This window comes from Monodelphis domestica, chromosome 4 (genome assembly GCF_027887165.1).
Source record: "Monodelphis domestica isolate mMonDom1 chromosome 4, mMonDom1.pri, whole genome shotgun sequence".
NCBI classification, from domain to species: Eukaryota; Metazoa; Chordata; class Mammalia; order Didelphimorphia; family Didelphidae; genus Monodelphis; species Monodelphis domestica.
In genome coordinates, this window is record NC_077230.1 from 12210490 (window position 1) to 12226262 (window position 15773).

At 35.8% G+C, this 15773-nt stretch overlaps 1 long non-coding RNA gene across 1 annotated transcript in view; it reads left to right on the forward strand.

Moving 5' to 3' along the window:
* The first annotated feature begins 11688 nt into the window (after nucleotides 1-11688).
* Nucleotides 11689-15773, forward strand: part of LOC130458853 (uncharacterized) — a 4802-nt gene continuing 717 nt past the window's right edge. The window contains exons 1-2 of the long non-coding RNA XR_008918235.1: nucleotides 11689-11933; nucleotides 12982-13085. This is a non-coding gene — a long non-coding RNA (uncharacterized LOC130458853). The remainder of the gene's footprint in view (nucleotides 11934-12981; nucleotides 13086-15773) is intronic.

The following is a 15773-nucleotide window of genomic DNA, read 5'->3' on the forward strand; positions in this document are numbered from 1 at the left end:
AGCAAAGAAAGAGTCCTACCAAATTCTTTTTAAATTCTTTTTTGTTTATTCTTTTTTTATTTTAATAACACATTTCTGCATAAGTTTGCTGAAATTATATAGTCTAAATTGTCTCCCTCCCTTCCTCCCTCCCCACTCCCAGAGCAGGCAAACAACCATTATCACAGAAAACATTTCCATGTTATTCATTTTTATAAGCAAATAATCTTATAAAACTAAACCCCCCAAACATATACCCAAATAAACAAATGATAAATCATATGCTTTCATCTACATACCTACTCCAACAGCTCTTTCTTTCGAGAGATTTAGCACTCTTTTTCAAAAGTCCCTTAGAATGGTTCTGAATCATTGCATTGCTGTTAGATAGCAAAGTCTATCACATTTAATTGTTCCACAATATTGCATTTAATGTGTATGATATTTTCCTGGTTCTGCTCATTTCACTCTGCATCAGTTCATATAGATCTTTCCAGCTCTCTCTATAATCATCCTGTTCATAATTTCTTACACTGCAATAATATTCAATCACCATCATATACCACAATGTGTTCAGCCATTCCCCAATTGAGGGACAGACATCCCTTTAGTTTCCAATTCTTTGTCATCACAAAAACAGCAGCTTCAAATATTTTTGTACAAACAGGTCCTTTCCCATTTTTAAAAACTCTTTAGGATACAGACTTACTAATAGTATTACTGGATCAATGAGTCCTTTGGAGCATAATTCTAAATTGCCCTCCAGAATGGTTGGTTCAGTTCACAACTCCACCAGCAATGCATTTGTCTCTCAATCTTGCCACATCCCTTCCAACATTTATCATATGCCTTTACTGTTATATTGGCCAATCTAACATGTGTGAAGTTGTACCTCAGAGTTGTTTTAATTTGCATTTCTCAAATTGAGTGATTTAAAACATTTTTTCTTATTATTCATAACTTTGATTTCTTCATCTGAAAACTGCTTATTCATATCTTTTGACCATTTATCAATTGGGTAATGATCTGTGTTCTTATGAATTTGAGTGAGTTGTTTATATATTTTAAAAAATGAGACCTTTGTCAAATAAATTTCTTATAATTTTTCCCCCAGTTTGTTGTTTCCCTATTTTGGTTGCATTGGCTTTATTTGTAAAACCCTTTTTAATTTAATATAATCAAAATTATTCATTTTATATCTTGTAATATTCTCTGTCTCTTGTTTGGTTTTAAATTCCTTCCTTTCCCATAGATCTGACAGGAATACTATTCTACATTCACCTAATTTATTTATGATTTAATTCTTTATATTTAAGTCATTTAACCATTTTGAATTTATCTTGGAATAGGGTGTAAGATGTTGATCTAAACCTAATTTTTCCAATACTGCTTTCTAATATTTTGAGCAGTTTTTGTCAGTTCTTATCCCCAAAACCAAGGGCTTATCAGACAGTAGACTGCTGGGGTCATTTACCCCTAATCTCTTCCATTGATCCACCCTTCTATTTCTTAGCTAATACCAGATTATTTTGATGACCACAGTTTATGATCTGGTACCTGTAGGCCAAATCCTTCACATTTTTTTTTTCATTAGGTCCTTTGATATTCTTGACATTTTGTTCTTCCAGATGAATTTTGTATTATTTTTTCTAGTTCTACATCAGTTTTTTGGAAGTCTGATTTGTATGGCACTTAATAAGTAAATTAAGATATAATTGTAATTTTTATTGTATTAGCTCAGCCTATGCATGAGCAATTAATGTTTTTCCAATTGTTTAGATCTAACTACTTGTGTGAAATGTGTTTTGTAATAGTGTTCCTATAATTCCTGCAGTTTTCTTGGCAAGTAGTGTGAATTTTAAAACTATTCCACCCTAATCAGACCGTACTTTAGAAGATCTGATTTAGCTATTTCCTAATCAATAACAATAGAGATACTTGACAGAAGCAGGTTTTGGGAACCCTGAATTTCTCCACCCTCCTTAGTTTAACAAGATTAGGAAGGTCTGCATCAAACTCAAGATTTAATTATCTGAAGAAATGGCCTTGAATATACATGTGCAGAAAAAAGCAGACAGACCACTGGACTGTCCTAATTCAAGCTAAGCTATCATTGGTACAGATGAGATGCAGGAAAGTGACGTAAAACTGTCTATTTAAGGCATGTCACTTCCTCGTTCTTTCTCTTTCCCTGGAGAGGTGACTCTGGCTGGCAGTTTGCTAGGTATTCTGATAATCTTGGAGTGGTGGCAGTTATTTTGTCTGGTTTTGGCAGTAAGTTTGCCCTGGAGCTGATTTCAGGTTTGGGCATCTTGGCTTAGCCCTTTCCTTTTTGGAGTTCAAGTTGACTCCTTCCTCCTTCATACTCCAAAACCTTAACTCCTAATCTCCCCGCTCAGTACTAGCCAGCCGGGAGGGAGAAAACCTACTCCTTTCCTTCTTCCTTCTCCTTAATCTCCTCCACTATCAATTAAATCACCATACAATTTCCATCTGACTTGGGTATTTCAATAGGATTTAAAATCCTTGGTGACCAAAATAATTATTACATTCAGTCTCAACCATTATTTTAACCTTTACAGTATATTCCCAAGTACTTTATATTGTCTAGAGTGATTTTAAATGGAATTTCTCTTGTTAGGCTTTGTTGGAATATATATATATATATATATATATATATATATATATATACTGATGATTTATGTGTATTTATTTTGTCTTCTGCAACTTTGTAAAAGTTATTATTTCAACTAGTTTTTTAGTTTATTTTTTAAGTAGATCATCATATCATCTGCAGAAAATGATAGTTTAGGTTCCTCATTGCCATTTTAATTCATTCAATTTCTTTTTCTTCTTTAATTGCTAAAGCTAGCATTTCTAGTACAATATTAAATAATAGTAGTGACAATGGGTATCCTGATCCTATTGGGAGGGCTTCTAACATTCCCAGTGCAGATAATACTTGCTGATGATTTTAAATAAATACTATTTATTATTTTTAAGGAAAGGCCCTTTTATTTCTATACTTCCTAATGTGTGTGAGCTTTTTAAAAATAGTAATGGGTGTATGTTGTCAGAGACTTTTTTATTAATATTAAACCAGCCTTATGTTCCTGGTATAAGTCCCATCTGGTCATAGTGAATAATCCTTGTGATATATTGCTGTAGTCCGTTTGTTGGTATTTTCTATTAGGAAAACAATCAGCATGACTGACTTTACCAATAACCAAACCAACAGAAATCACATGATTATCTCATTGGCTATAGGAAAACCTTCAACAAAATACAACATCCATTCTTATTAGAAACATTAGAAAGTGTAGGAATGGGCCTTTTCTTAAAATAAATCAGGGATAAAGCAAAGACGCCCATGCACAGCACTCATATTTAATATGGTACATGAAATGTTAGCTGTAGCAATAAGAGAAGAAAAAGATATTGAAGGAGTTAAAGTAGGCAATGAAGGAACTAAATAAACTATCACTTTTTATGGAAAATATGATGATATACTTAGAGAATCTACTAAAAAAACGAATTGAAATAATAACTTTTACAAAGTTGCAATATGCAAAATAAACTCACATATGTCATTAGCATTTGCATCTATTTCCAACACAGTTAAGCATCAGGAGTTAGAAAGTGTTATGGGGGTATTTGGGAGATGGGATTAGATAGACTTAACTGAACTACTCTGGACCAGTATCAAGGTTTCTCCACTGTTAGAAAAAAGGCCTAACAGATACCTTGGACCAGGCAGAGTCTGGTCTGGAACCAGTACACGGATAACCCAAATCAGAGGAAAAGGGAAGTGTATTTTATTTTCAAAGGGAGAGGTTAGAAGGGAATGGGAAAAAATCCCTAATACTAATTTTACTAGCTAAGCACCCCAAAATCTAAAGCCTTCACGTGAAGGATCTTCAGATAGTTGATTTTCTACTTTAATCTCCCTGTCCTGGCTAAGCTCTAAAAGCCCAGTCCCTGATCTATATATGCTGCACTAAAATTCTCTCTTGGTTGTGACTGGAGATGCTGGTCTAGAACAGATCAGGCAGGGATCCAGGGAAAAGGTCCCACGTTCAGATGGACTCAGACCTCTGGTTGTTGACAGCCTGATGTTGATACAGGATAGCGACAGGCTCTTAAGATCTTCCAGGACACACAGCCCAAGGGCAGCAACACAGGCAGCAATAAGGATAGGGTCAAACTCTCAGGACTCAGCATCCACTCCCCCCAGGTTCAAATCCAGAGAGAGCCAGACTCCCCAACAGTCTCTGATTTTTCAGCTTAACCCAACATTGCAGCATTCCAGAATCTTTCCCTGCTGGTCTCCTGCCTCTGTCTTTTGCAACTCTTCATTTCCCTTATAACTAAAGAGACGTTCCATTTAAAATAACTTTAGACAATATGAAATACTTGGGAATCTTTTTGACAAGACAAACATAGGAATTATATGAACACAATTACAAAACAGTTTCCACACAAAGTTAGATTTAAACAACTGGAAAACATTAATTGCTCATGGGCAGGCTTAGCTAATATGATAAAAATGACAATTTGACCTAAATTAATTTACTTATTCAGTGACATACAAATCAAACTGCCAAAAATTATTTTAGAGAACTAGAAAAAATAAAATTCATCTGGAAGAACAAAAATGACTTTGGCAATCTAGTGTTTGATATACCCAAAGATCGTGGCTTTTTGGATAGAAACTCGGTCTTTGACAAACCTGCTGGGAAAACTAGAAAAGAGTGTGGCAAAAATTAGGAATAGACCAAGGTCTCACAGCCTTTATCAAGAAAAGATCAAATGAGTATACAATTTAGAAATAAAGGGTGACATGATGACAAAATTAGGGGAACATAGAATAATTTACTTGCCAAAGAAGGGAAGAATTCATGACCAAACAAGAGAAAGAGAACATTACAAGCTATGAAATAAGTAATTTTGACTATATCAAATTAAAAATATTTTGTACAAACAAAACCATTGTAACCAAGTATAGAAGGGCAACCATAAATTGGGGAGAAATTTTAATAACAAATTTCTCTGATAAATACCTCATTTCTCTAATATGTAGAGAATTAACTTAAATTTATTAGAATATAAGCCATTCCCCAATTGACAAACCAAGGATATTAATGAGCAGTTTTCAGATGAAGAAATCAAAGCTATTAATGATCATATGGAAAAATGTTCTAAGTCTCTCTTGATTAGGGAAGTGCAAAGTAAAATAACTCTGAGGTACCACCTCACAGCTATCAGATTGGTCAATATGAAAGTAAAGGACAGTGACAAATGTTGGTGGACATGTGGAAAAACTGGGATGCTAATTCATTATTGGTGGAGTTGTGAACTGATCCAACCATTTTGTAGGGCAATTTGGAACTATGCCCAAAGGACTATAAAATAATGCATGTCCTTTGATCCAGTAATATCTCTACTAGGTCTCTACAAAAATATTTATAGCTGCTCCTTTTGTGGTGGTAAAGAACTGAAAACTGAAGGAAAATCCATCAACTAGGGAATGGCGGAACAATTCATGGTATATAATGGTGACTGAATACCATTGTATTATAAGAAATGATGAACAGGATCATCTTAGAAACAGTGGGAAAGACTTATATGAACTGATGCAGAGTGAAATAAGTAGAACCAGGAGAACTTTGTATATAGTAATGCAATATTGTGGAATGATCAACTGTGATAGCTACTTAGCTACTCTCAGAAATATAATGATCCAGGACAGTTCGGAGGGACTTATGAGCAAGAATGCTATCCTTCTCCAGAGAAAGAACTCTAGAGTCAAAATGCATATCAAAGCATGTAGTTTTTCATTTCGGTTTTGTTTTGGTTTTTGTTTTGGGGTTTTGGTCTTATGTGATTATTCTCTTACAAAAATAATTAATATGAAAATGTTTTTCATGAAAATACATGTATGACCCAGATCAAATTGCTTGACAGCTCTGGAAGGATGGAGGGAAGGAATCAATTTGGATCATAGACCCAGAAAACTTATGTGGAAATCTGTCATTACATGTAATTGGTAAAATAAAATATCTTCATAATAAAAATTAATTAAAATGTTAGAAACTTTTTATGTTGGAGAATTTGGGAAAATAAAAAAATAAAAAAATTTAAAAATCAGAGAGAGACAGAGATAGAGATAAGGTAAAGGATAGCCCTTTCCTTCTCACCTATTCAGGTCTTCGTGCCCATCCTATGGGCGAATTATTTTCTTCACATTCTGGATTTAACAGGAATGAGTACAGTAAAGAGTCTGAGCCAGAAATAGGCAGAAAAAGAGTGACCATCTCAGTTAGTCTCAGGAATTTTAAAAACATTTCTCTTCTGGTTGTATGGTCACACAGGGTACCTTTATCTTCTATGTTCTGGGCATGCCCAGGGCCTCCATGTTACATATTATGAGCATCCTTCCCAGACAAGCGGTCATTACAGTTCCTCAGGTTTGAAATTTGTTGTTTTCTGCAAGTAGGGAAGAGTGCACTTCCTAACTGTTCTCATCTGACTTTCACCTCCTTTTCCCGATTTGCAATCCTTTTCTGTGGTCTCTGGGAAAGCAGAAGCAATGTCTTTTGACTTGCTCCTGCAGTGTCGTATAATAAAGTTTCAAAACAACCAATGGTACATTATCATATGCAATCCCACAGGTACAGCTGAAAACCACAATTATCACCAAATAGAGCGTTTTGTAGAGTCAACAAAAGAAAAAACATTAAAAAATGTATCATTTAATTTTGTTCCTTGGCCAGCAGTCGGAAGCATTTAAATCAGTTTGCCATTGTGTCTCAGCTCGCTTAGTGTTGGCCTTTTAGGACCTTTCTCAATCCAAAAGCAGAAGAAAGAACAAAGACAAAGCAAACTACAAATATAAGTAGAGAGATGTAAATTAAAATTACTCTCAGGTGCCATCCCAGACCTATCAGATTGGCTATTAGGACAGAAAAGGAAAATGATGAATATTGGAGGGAATGTGGGAAAATTGAAACACTACTACAATGTTGGTGGAGTTGTGAACTGATTCAACTGTTCTGGAGAGCAATTTGAATTCATGCCCCCAAAGTTATAAGACCTTACACACACCTTGACCCCAGAACAACATGACTAGGTCTGTATTTCAAAGAGAAAAAAAGGAAAAGGACCTCTATATACAAAAGTATTCACAACAACTCTTTTTTTGTGTGGCAACAAAGATGTGAAAAGTGAGGGCAAATCTGTCAATTGGGAAATAAATGGCTGAGAAAATTGTCGTAGGTAACTGTAAAGGAATACTATGATGCTATAAGAAAAACCTGGAAAAAACTTACATGAACTAATGCAGAGGGAAGTAAGAACCAGGAGAACATTGTATACAATATTATATTGTACTTTGTATATCAATAATATATGATGAACAGCTGTGAATAACTTCTTCTCAGCAACATTAGAATACAAGACAATCCCAAAGGACTCATGATGGGAAATGCTACCTGATTCCAGAGAAAGAACTGATCACGTCTGAATCCAAACCAAAGCTTTCTTCCTTTTTCTATTTTCTTTCTTCCACAAAATGATTAATATGAAAAAAAACATTTAATGATTGCACATATACAATCTGTATCTGATTGCTTACCCTTTCAGTGAGGGTAAGAGGGAAGGAGATAGTTCAGGACTCAAAACTTTTTTTTAAATGTTAAAAATTGTTGTTACATGTATCTGAGGAAAATAAAATGTTACCAAAAAACATATGGAAGTATTATAGAATTCTCCTGTAAATGTATCAGGATCACAATAAATTTTTTTCCTTTTGGTAGTTCCTTTATAGCTAGATAGATTTCTTTTTCTGAAACTGAGTTATTAAAAATTCTTACTTAGCCTTCTGATAATTTGGCACTATGTACATGTAATATTACATAATATTATATATATATAATAATAGAAATTTATTCATAATATAACTATTTAATACATACTATATTGAAAGATAAAATATTTAATATATAAATATAAGAAAACCCCTTATCTTTTATCTTAGAATCATTGCTGTATGTTGGTTCTTTGGCAGAAAAATGGTAAGGGCAAGGCAATGGAAGTTAAGTGACTTGCTCAATTACATAGCTAGAAAATATCTGAGGTCAGATTTGAACCCAAGCTGTTGTTCTATGTCTGGTCTTTGCCCTTAATCTACTGACCACCTCACTGTCCCCTCCCTCTATTTCTATGTGTTCTCCACTTTGTTGGCATACAATTGTGCACAATTTGTTGTGATTATTTTTTTTGTTGTTGTTTATTCTGGTTTTGTTGTAATTTCATCTTGCTCATTTTCTATTTTCTTGATTTAATTTTTTTACTGTCTTTTCAATCAGGTTAGCTAAATGTTTATCAATTTTATTAGTCTTTTCAAAGAACCATTAAAATTATTTCTTTTGTTACTTTTGGTTTTCATTTGGTTTTCAGTTTATCTAGTTTTCCAATTTTTACTATCTCCTTTTTGTGCTTATTTGTTTGGTTTAAAGGTTTTTTTTTTTTTAAATATTCAGTTAATTAATCTTCTCTTTTTCTATTCTGCTAATGTATATATTTAGGGGTATGATTTTTTTTTTTTTATGAAGAGTGCTCTAATTGCATCCCAGCAATACTGGCATGATGTATTATTGTTATGACTTTCTTTCACATATTTAATTATTTCTTTCACATAGTTAATTGTTCCTATGGTTTCTTCTTTGACTCATTCATTATTTAGGGAAATCAAAGGTCTTGTGTGAAAGGAAAGGTCTTGTACCTTTCCAGATGTGGTAAAAAGTCAGGAAACAGAGTGATTCTGACCTAAAACAAAATTTTAAAAAATGAATGGAAGGTATATTTTGTAAAAATTCTTTTTTCTATGTTTATTGATCTAATCTTATGATTTTTATTATTTAAGTTATTAATATGGTCAGTTCTCTTTATATTTTTCTTAATATTGAAGCATTTCATTTCTAATATGAATCAAACTTGCTCATAATATATAAGTATTTTTAAATGTTTACTTTTTTATCTTTTTTGTGTAACATAATTTTCTCTTTGCATCCCTTGGAGAGAACCATTTCTTATAAAAAAAAAATTCTTTTGGAAAAAAATAGAAGAGGGGAGAGAAAATGAATCACGTAATATTCTAGATAAATATTTAATGGAAAGATATTCTAAATAAATAAATTAAAAAAAAAGAAACAAAAGGGGAAACCAATCAAGATGCCAAAAAGAAAGTTTAATGTGATATTCAATCTTCCATGTCCATGGACTCTAATCTCTTCAAGAGATCAAAAGAAGTTGTCTTTTCATATATCTTCCCTCAGGCCAAGGTTGTTTGTTTTTTTTTAAATTCTGCCTTTGTATCCTACTTGTAATTGCTGATATTTTAGGTTGTTTTTGCTTTTGCCTCAATTGCTTATCTCTGTCAGATTTAAGCAAATTCACTTTTATCTTATTAATTTTTTATTGCTTCTAACTTCTCCTGTTAATGGAAATTTGCACTTGCTTAAGGATACTATTCCAATTTGCCTCTATTTTATTCATGATTTTACACATGAAGTTGTAATCTTCTAGTTCTCTTCTAAACCTCAGTGGTGGATAGGTTTCTACAGAAATTCAGACTTTTCCCTAAAACTTACCAACACTGATATTAATATGATAGGATTAGCAGTCATCAGATTTTATTTTATATAAAGGAAGAAATAAATGATAGCAATGGATATGAAAGAACAATGAGAAATGGAAAAAATGATTTAGGGAGAATCTAGAATTATTTCTGCTAATTGCAGGGGCAGGAACAACTTCTTCCCTACTAGCTCCTTCCTTTCTACAGAGGGAGGGAGAGACACTTTAAAGAATTGAACAATTAATGGGAGTTGTTCTCAGAGATTAAGTCATATGTCAGATTTTGTGCTAAACACCGAGCATAAAACAAAAAGCAAAAACAAAACAGAAATCAACAAAATAAACCTTTTCCCTTCAGTCTAGGTTCCAAAAATTTGCTATATATATTAAGTCTGAAAAAAATATGCTTCTATATTAGCCATCTCGTAAAAGAATTTGACAGAGCATTGGAAAGTCTATCAGAGTTGTCTTGGATCACTGCATTGCTAAGAATCCTTAAATGATTCATAATTGATCATCATTAAAATATTGTTGTTACTGTGTACAATGTTCTCCTGGTTCTGCTCACCTCACTTTGCATCAGTTCATATAAGTTTTCCATGATTTTTCTGAAACAATCCTGTTTGTCATTTCTTATAGCACAAAAATTCTCATCACAATCCTGTACCATAGCTTGTTCTCCAATTGATGACCATCAGTTTAATTTCTGATTCTTTGTCAATGCATAAAGAGTTGCTATAAACATTTTTAAATGTGTGGGTCCTTTTCCCTTTTCTTTGATGTTTTTGGGTTACAGTATTATTGGCAATAGTATTGCTGAGTCCACCCTAGAAGTCTCCCTGTAATGTTGATATTAGACTGGACAAGGAACTAATAATAAATAATGATAACTAGGGTGGTATCTGAAGGAGTAAGAGGAAAAGGAATAAGTATCTATATAGAACCGACCATGTGTCATGCACTGTACTAAGTGCTTTATAAATATTTTCATTTGCTTTTTACAACAATTCTCTGAAGTGGGTGCTGCTATTATCCCCATTTTATAGTTGAGGAAACTTGGGCAAACAGATATTAAGTAACTTATCTAGGGTCACACATCTAGTAACTTTCTGAGGTCAGATTTGTACTCAGATCTTCCTGATTTCCAGAATTTTGTTCACTAAAACCACCTTAAATTAAACTAGCCTCTCTCTCTCTCTCTCTCTCTGTGTCTCTCCCTCTCTCTGTGTCTCTCTCTCTCTTTCTCTGTGTGTGTCTCTCTCTCTGTGTCTCGCCCTCTCTGTGTGTGTGTGTGTGTGTGTCTCTCTCTTCCCCTCTCTCTCTCTCTCTCCTCTGATATTAAGCTAAAAAAGTTATAAGAGAAAGTGTCATGAAATTGGAATAAAGAAACCTGGGTTAAAATCCCAAGTCTCTTACTGAGTAGTCAAGGGACCCTCAGGCAAATTATTTTTTCTATGTTAGTGTCTTTATTTGTAAAAAGAGGATCTTTTTCCATATATACATTTGTGTTACAAATGTAATGAGGGTTTAGTGTATGATAAGACTGCCTACAACTGTGATGGTGAACCTATGGTAAGTGTGCCAAAGATGGCAGGCAGAGGCCTCTCCCTAGGCATGCTCAGACCCTGGCCCTGCCCCCAAAAGCAGGGAGTGAGGCATTCTAGCCCCTTTCCACTGTTGCAGGGGCTGAGCTCAGCCCTGGGCATAGCTGGTCCCCTCCTCCCCCACTCTCCAGCTCACCTCCAGGTTCTTGGAAGCTAAGCAGAGGCTACAGGCACACCCTAAGGCCCAGGGAGCAGCAGAGGCGATTACTCCCTCAGATTGGGGATTGATTCTCCACACCTATCACCCCGCAAAAGGTACCAAGTCCTTTTGGACTTTGTGGACTCAAGAAACACTCACAAAGCTAAGAAAGTCTTCCCTAGCCCCAGGTCTTCTTGGTGGCCAAGACCCTACAGGAAGTCAGGGGGCGGGGCATAGTTGGGGGCGGGGCATGGTACCCAATGGTGGGAGGGCACTGGCTCACAGTCTGGGGATGGGGTGGGGCATAGCACAGGTCCCTAAATGTTCCAAAAGGTTTCCGGTAGCGGACCTATGATGTGGAAACGGAAGTCCCTGGTCTATTCTAGGTGATTGGAAGACAAAGCTCAGATTAATTTATTGGCCTGCCAAGTGACCGGAACATCTTTTCTCCACTGATTGCATAATTGAAACCGTCATCGTCTTTAAAATACCAGGACTGAACCTTAGCCGAGGCACTGAAGTCTAAGGAAGAAAGGGACTCCTTCATTCACAGCGGATGAGAGCAAATCGTGGTAGTGAGTGTGTGCTTGTGTGTTTGTGACTCCTCTTTCCTGCTGCCAGGCCACGTGGTCCTACAAAATGGGCCTTTGGCTTTTGTGTTCATTTTCTTCTGTTTTGGACGCAGAAGTGCGAGGCACTGGGGACTGAATGCAAGAATCCACTTCACATGTTGCTGCCCCCCTGGCTCTGTTCCGCCCTGTGGAACAAGGGTCCTGGAACTCTTGCTCAGCAGAAGCTGGTGCTCCTGGCTTTATCTTTAAACTGGGCTGGACTAAGGTTCTGTGGAAATTCCATTGAGCGAGGAGTCTAATTCCTTCTTCTCTAGAACTTGAGATGACAAAAGGAGGAGTGAGGCTCCAGCTTGTTGATGAAAATATTTATTCTTGTTATATTTTTTAAATAGCTCTTCCTGCCATGAAAGCTAATTAGAGGGGCAGCTGGAAGGTTCAGTGGATAGAAAGGCAGGCCTAGAGATGGGAGGTCTCCCGTTCAAATATGACCCCAGGCACTTTCTAGTTCTATGACCTTGGGCAAGTCACTTAACTTCCATTGCCCAGCCCTTATGGCACTTTGCCTTGGAACCAGTACTTCTTATTGATTCTAAGACAGAAGGTAAAGCTAATTAAATCATAAGTGGTTAAATAGACCAAAGTTGCTACTAGGCACTGGGCCTCTAATAATTAAGGGAACACAGTAGGTAGGTTAATACAGAGGCAACTGGTACTATAGTAGATAGAACACTAGGCATAGAGTCAGAAATTCTGAGTTTAAATGCATTCTCAGAAACTTAATATCTGGGTAAGTCACTTAAATTCAATTTGCTTTAGTTTCCTCCACTTTCAATAGGGAAAATAATAGCATATATTTTGCATATTTGCTTTATCAAATGAGATAAAAATCTCTTAGTATAGCATATGACACATAGTAGGCAGTATATAATTGCTCACTTAGTTTTTCAGATGTTGCCTTCCTTTAGCTTAAAGAAAGACCACCTGTTGCTATGCTAATTGTTAATCAACAAGGAAATTTAATTAACTGATTCTGTTATCTGAATTGTTCCAGCAGGTGGAGCTGTTTTTGAACTACTAGCATTGACCTTGCCATACGTGAATCTCTTGTGAATCTGAGTTATTGACCTTTCCTAAGAAGCTACATGATTTCCATTGGTAATGAGAGCACTTTTCTTGCTCTTTCCTAGTCTACTCAACCTACTAGAGATAGCTAGATGGTACAGTGACCCACAGATCACTGGTTCTGGAGTCAGGAAGATATGCATTCAAATCTGATCCCATTCAATTATCAGCTGCATGATCCTGGGCAATTCATATAATTTTTGTCTCCCTCAGTTTCCTCAACTTTCAAATAGATATGATAATATAGTACCTACCTGGGACATTTGTTGTGAGGATTAAGTATGATGAGATTTTTTTTTTTAAAGCACTTAGTACAGTGCCGGGAACATAATAATGAACAAGTTGTTCAATCCTTCCTTCCTTCCTTCCTTCCTTCCTTCCTTCCTTCCTTCCTTCCTTCCTTCCTTCCTTCCTTCCTTCCTTCCTTCCTTCCTTCCTTCCTTCCTTCCTTCCTTCCTTCCTTCCTTCCTTCCTTCCTTCCTCTCTTTCCCTTCTTCTTTTCCTAACTTTTCAATCTTCATTTAAATCTTACTCTCTGAGTCCCTGACTTACTTTGTTTGTACTATGTCCCAGGCACTGTGATAAGCAATGGGAATACAAACACAAGCAAAAACAAAGATAATCTCTGACCTCAAGTAAAATATTTATTATGTAAAAGGAAGCTGAAAATTAAAAGTGGGCAGTTGTGGGAGTGGGGAGCAGAATAACATTATTCCTATCCTGAAGGGTATAATGAAGAAATCTGGATGAATTCAGCCAGCCAAATGGGAAATGAAAAGATGAGTGACATGGGCATCCACTTTAAGTAGAAGGAGCCCTCCACCCTTCAGTTAGAAGGAGGGACCCCAATACTTCTGAAGTGTGAGTTCCAGGGCTGAAATGATCTTCTAGGATAAACAGTTCTTAGGGTAGGATTATGAAATTCATAATATAACATGGAAATAAATTTAAAAGAAATACATAAACTTTCTTCTTTATACTTTTCCCACTATTGAGTCTTCAGTGTAGATGGGAAACACTTCCTTTGTACTCCCATGTCTCATAGAGAAAATAGAGGATCTTGCTAACCACAATAATTCTAGCAGCCACTGTCTCCACTGGTCTAGGTGAAAGTAGTCCATGACAAAGTATCTGGTGCTCCTTGCTTGGAAATGTCCCTCAGCTATGCTGATTTCCTCTAGTTGCCTCATTTCATAATTCCATAAGTGTAAGGGCGGGGAAGGGGCTATTTATTAAAAAGGTTTGACTGGATTATATTTAAAATAGGGTTGCCAGAAAATTAGAGAGAATATAGGGTAAGATATCTAGCCTAAGATAGATGTTCCCAGCCTGTGGCTCAACCTGGGCAGAGAGAGTTAGTCCTTAGGCCTTCGGCAAAGTTGAGGACCTGTGGAAGTCTCTCCTAAGCCTAGTTTCTTCAGAAAATCCAATATGAAAGCAGTCAGCCTTTTACTCACCACATCTTGGATCCAGTCAGCAGATTCTCCACCAGCCTTCACTCCAAATAAAGAAAGAACTGTAAGTGGAACTCCACTCAGGAAGTTGTCACTCCCTTTTAAAGACACTTTCTCTTGCGTCACTTCCTGTGCCTTCCCCTAATTCTATGTCTACCAATCACAATTGAAGTCTTGCTTTAGGACTGCCCAGGAGGCAGTCAATCGATTCTGATTTGTCACCCACTATTGTACATGTTGGTCACAGACCTCCCCCACTCAAGTGTGAATGGGGTGTTTTCACCTTTGGTGATTAAATATAAAAATGGGCAGGGGAGTTAATTTCATTTTCACAATCAGGGGAGAGTTAAATTTAATCTTCACAATCCCCCTTGATGATCATCTGGAGACTAGTTTCCCCATTGATCATTTAACATAATCATCTTGTACCCCTAAAAATTTTCTAACTACAGGTATATATAATATTTCACCTTCTAAGAGGAAACTACAATAGTTAGAGATAAGAGAGAAATAGAAAAGAGAGAAAGCAAAACCAATGTTTTGCTAGACACATTGATAAAAGGCTAATTAGGGGGCAGTCCCCTTTGGCATAAAAGTGTATTTCCAATAAATGTTCAGCCCCCTTTAGTTCAATAAATTGCACTCAAAAGTTCATTCTGGATTTTCTTGATGCAGTGTAGGTTTCTGCAGGCATCTTTTTTCAAACAACAAGCTTCTCTTCCTGAAAATTTTCTCAAACAAAATTTTAAATCTTGGATTTTTATGAAAATACAATACAATAGCCTCTAGGTAGCCTTGGCTCTGGTATCTGTGCCTCAACATGAAGGTCTGGTGTAATCCCAGCTACTCCTGTTTCTCCTTTCTCCTGGAAATCTAAGCATCAAAAATCAGAGTAAAAAAGAAAAGAAGCATCAAAAAGTACTGGCGATTGTCATCCATGTTCTCATATGATCTATCTTCCTTTCCCCTCAACCATTCTTGAATATAAGGAACAATAAATATCCCATTCACTGAAGAATAGAATATTTTCTGCTAGTCTTTCCCTCCCTTTAACAATAATTGAAAAACAATTTCAGGAGAAAAAAAAGAAAGAAAACTTTATTATGTTAGTTTTCCCTTGGTAGGAAGAAAAAATTAACTGGCTCTGGATTAAAAAGTACTATGGGTCAAATACCACAACTCGACCATATTCTTTGGAAGCTTCCTGATGGGTAAGAAGTGAATCTGGTATTTAAAGACTAGGCCAGTGGATTAATTTCTGAAAGCC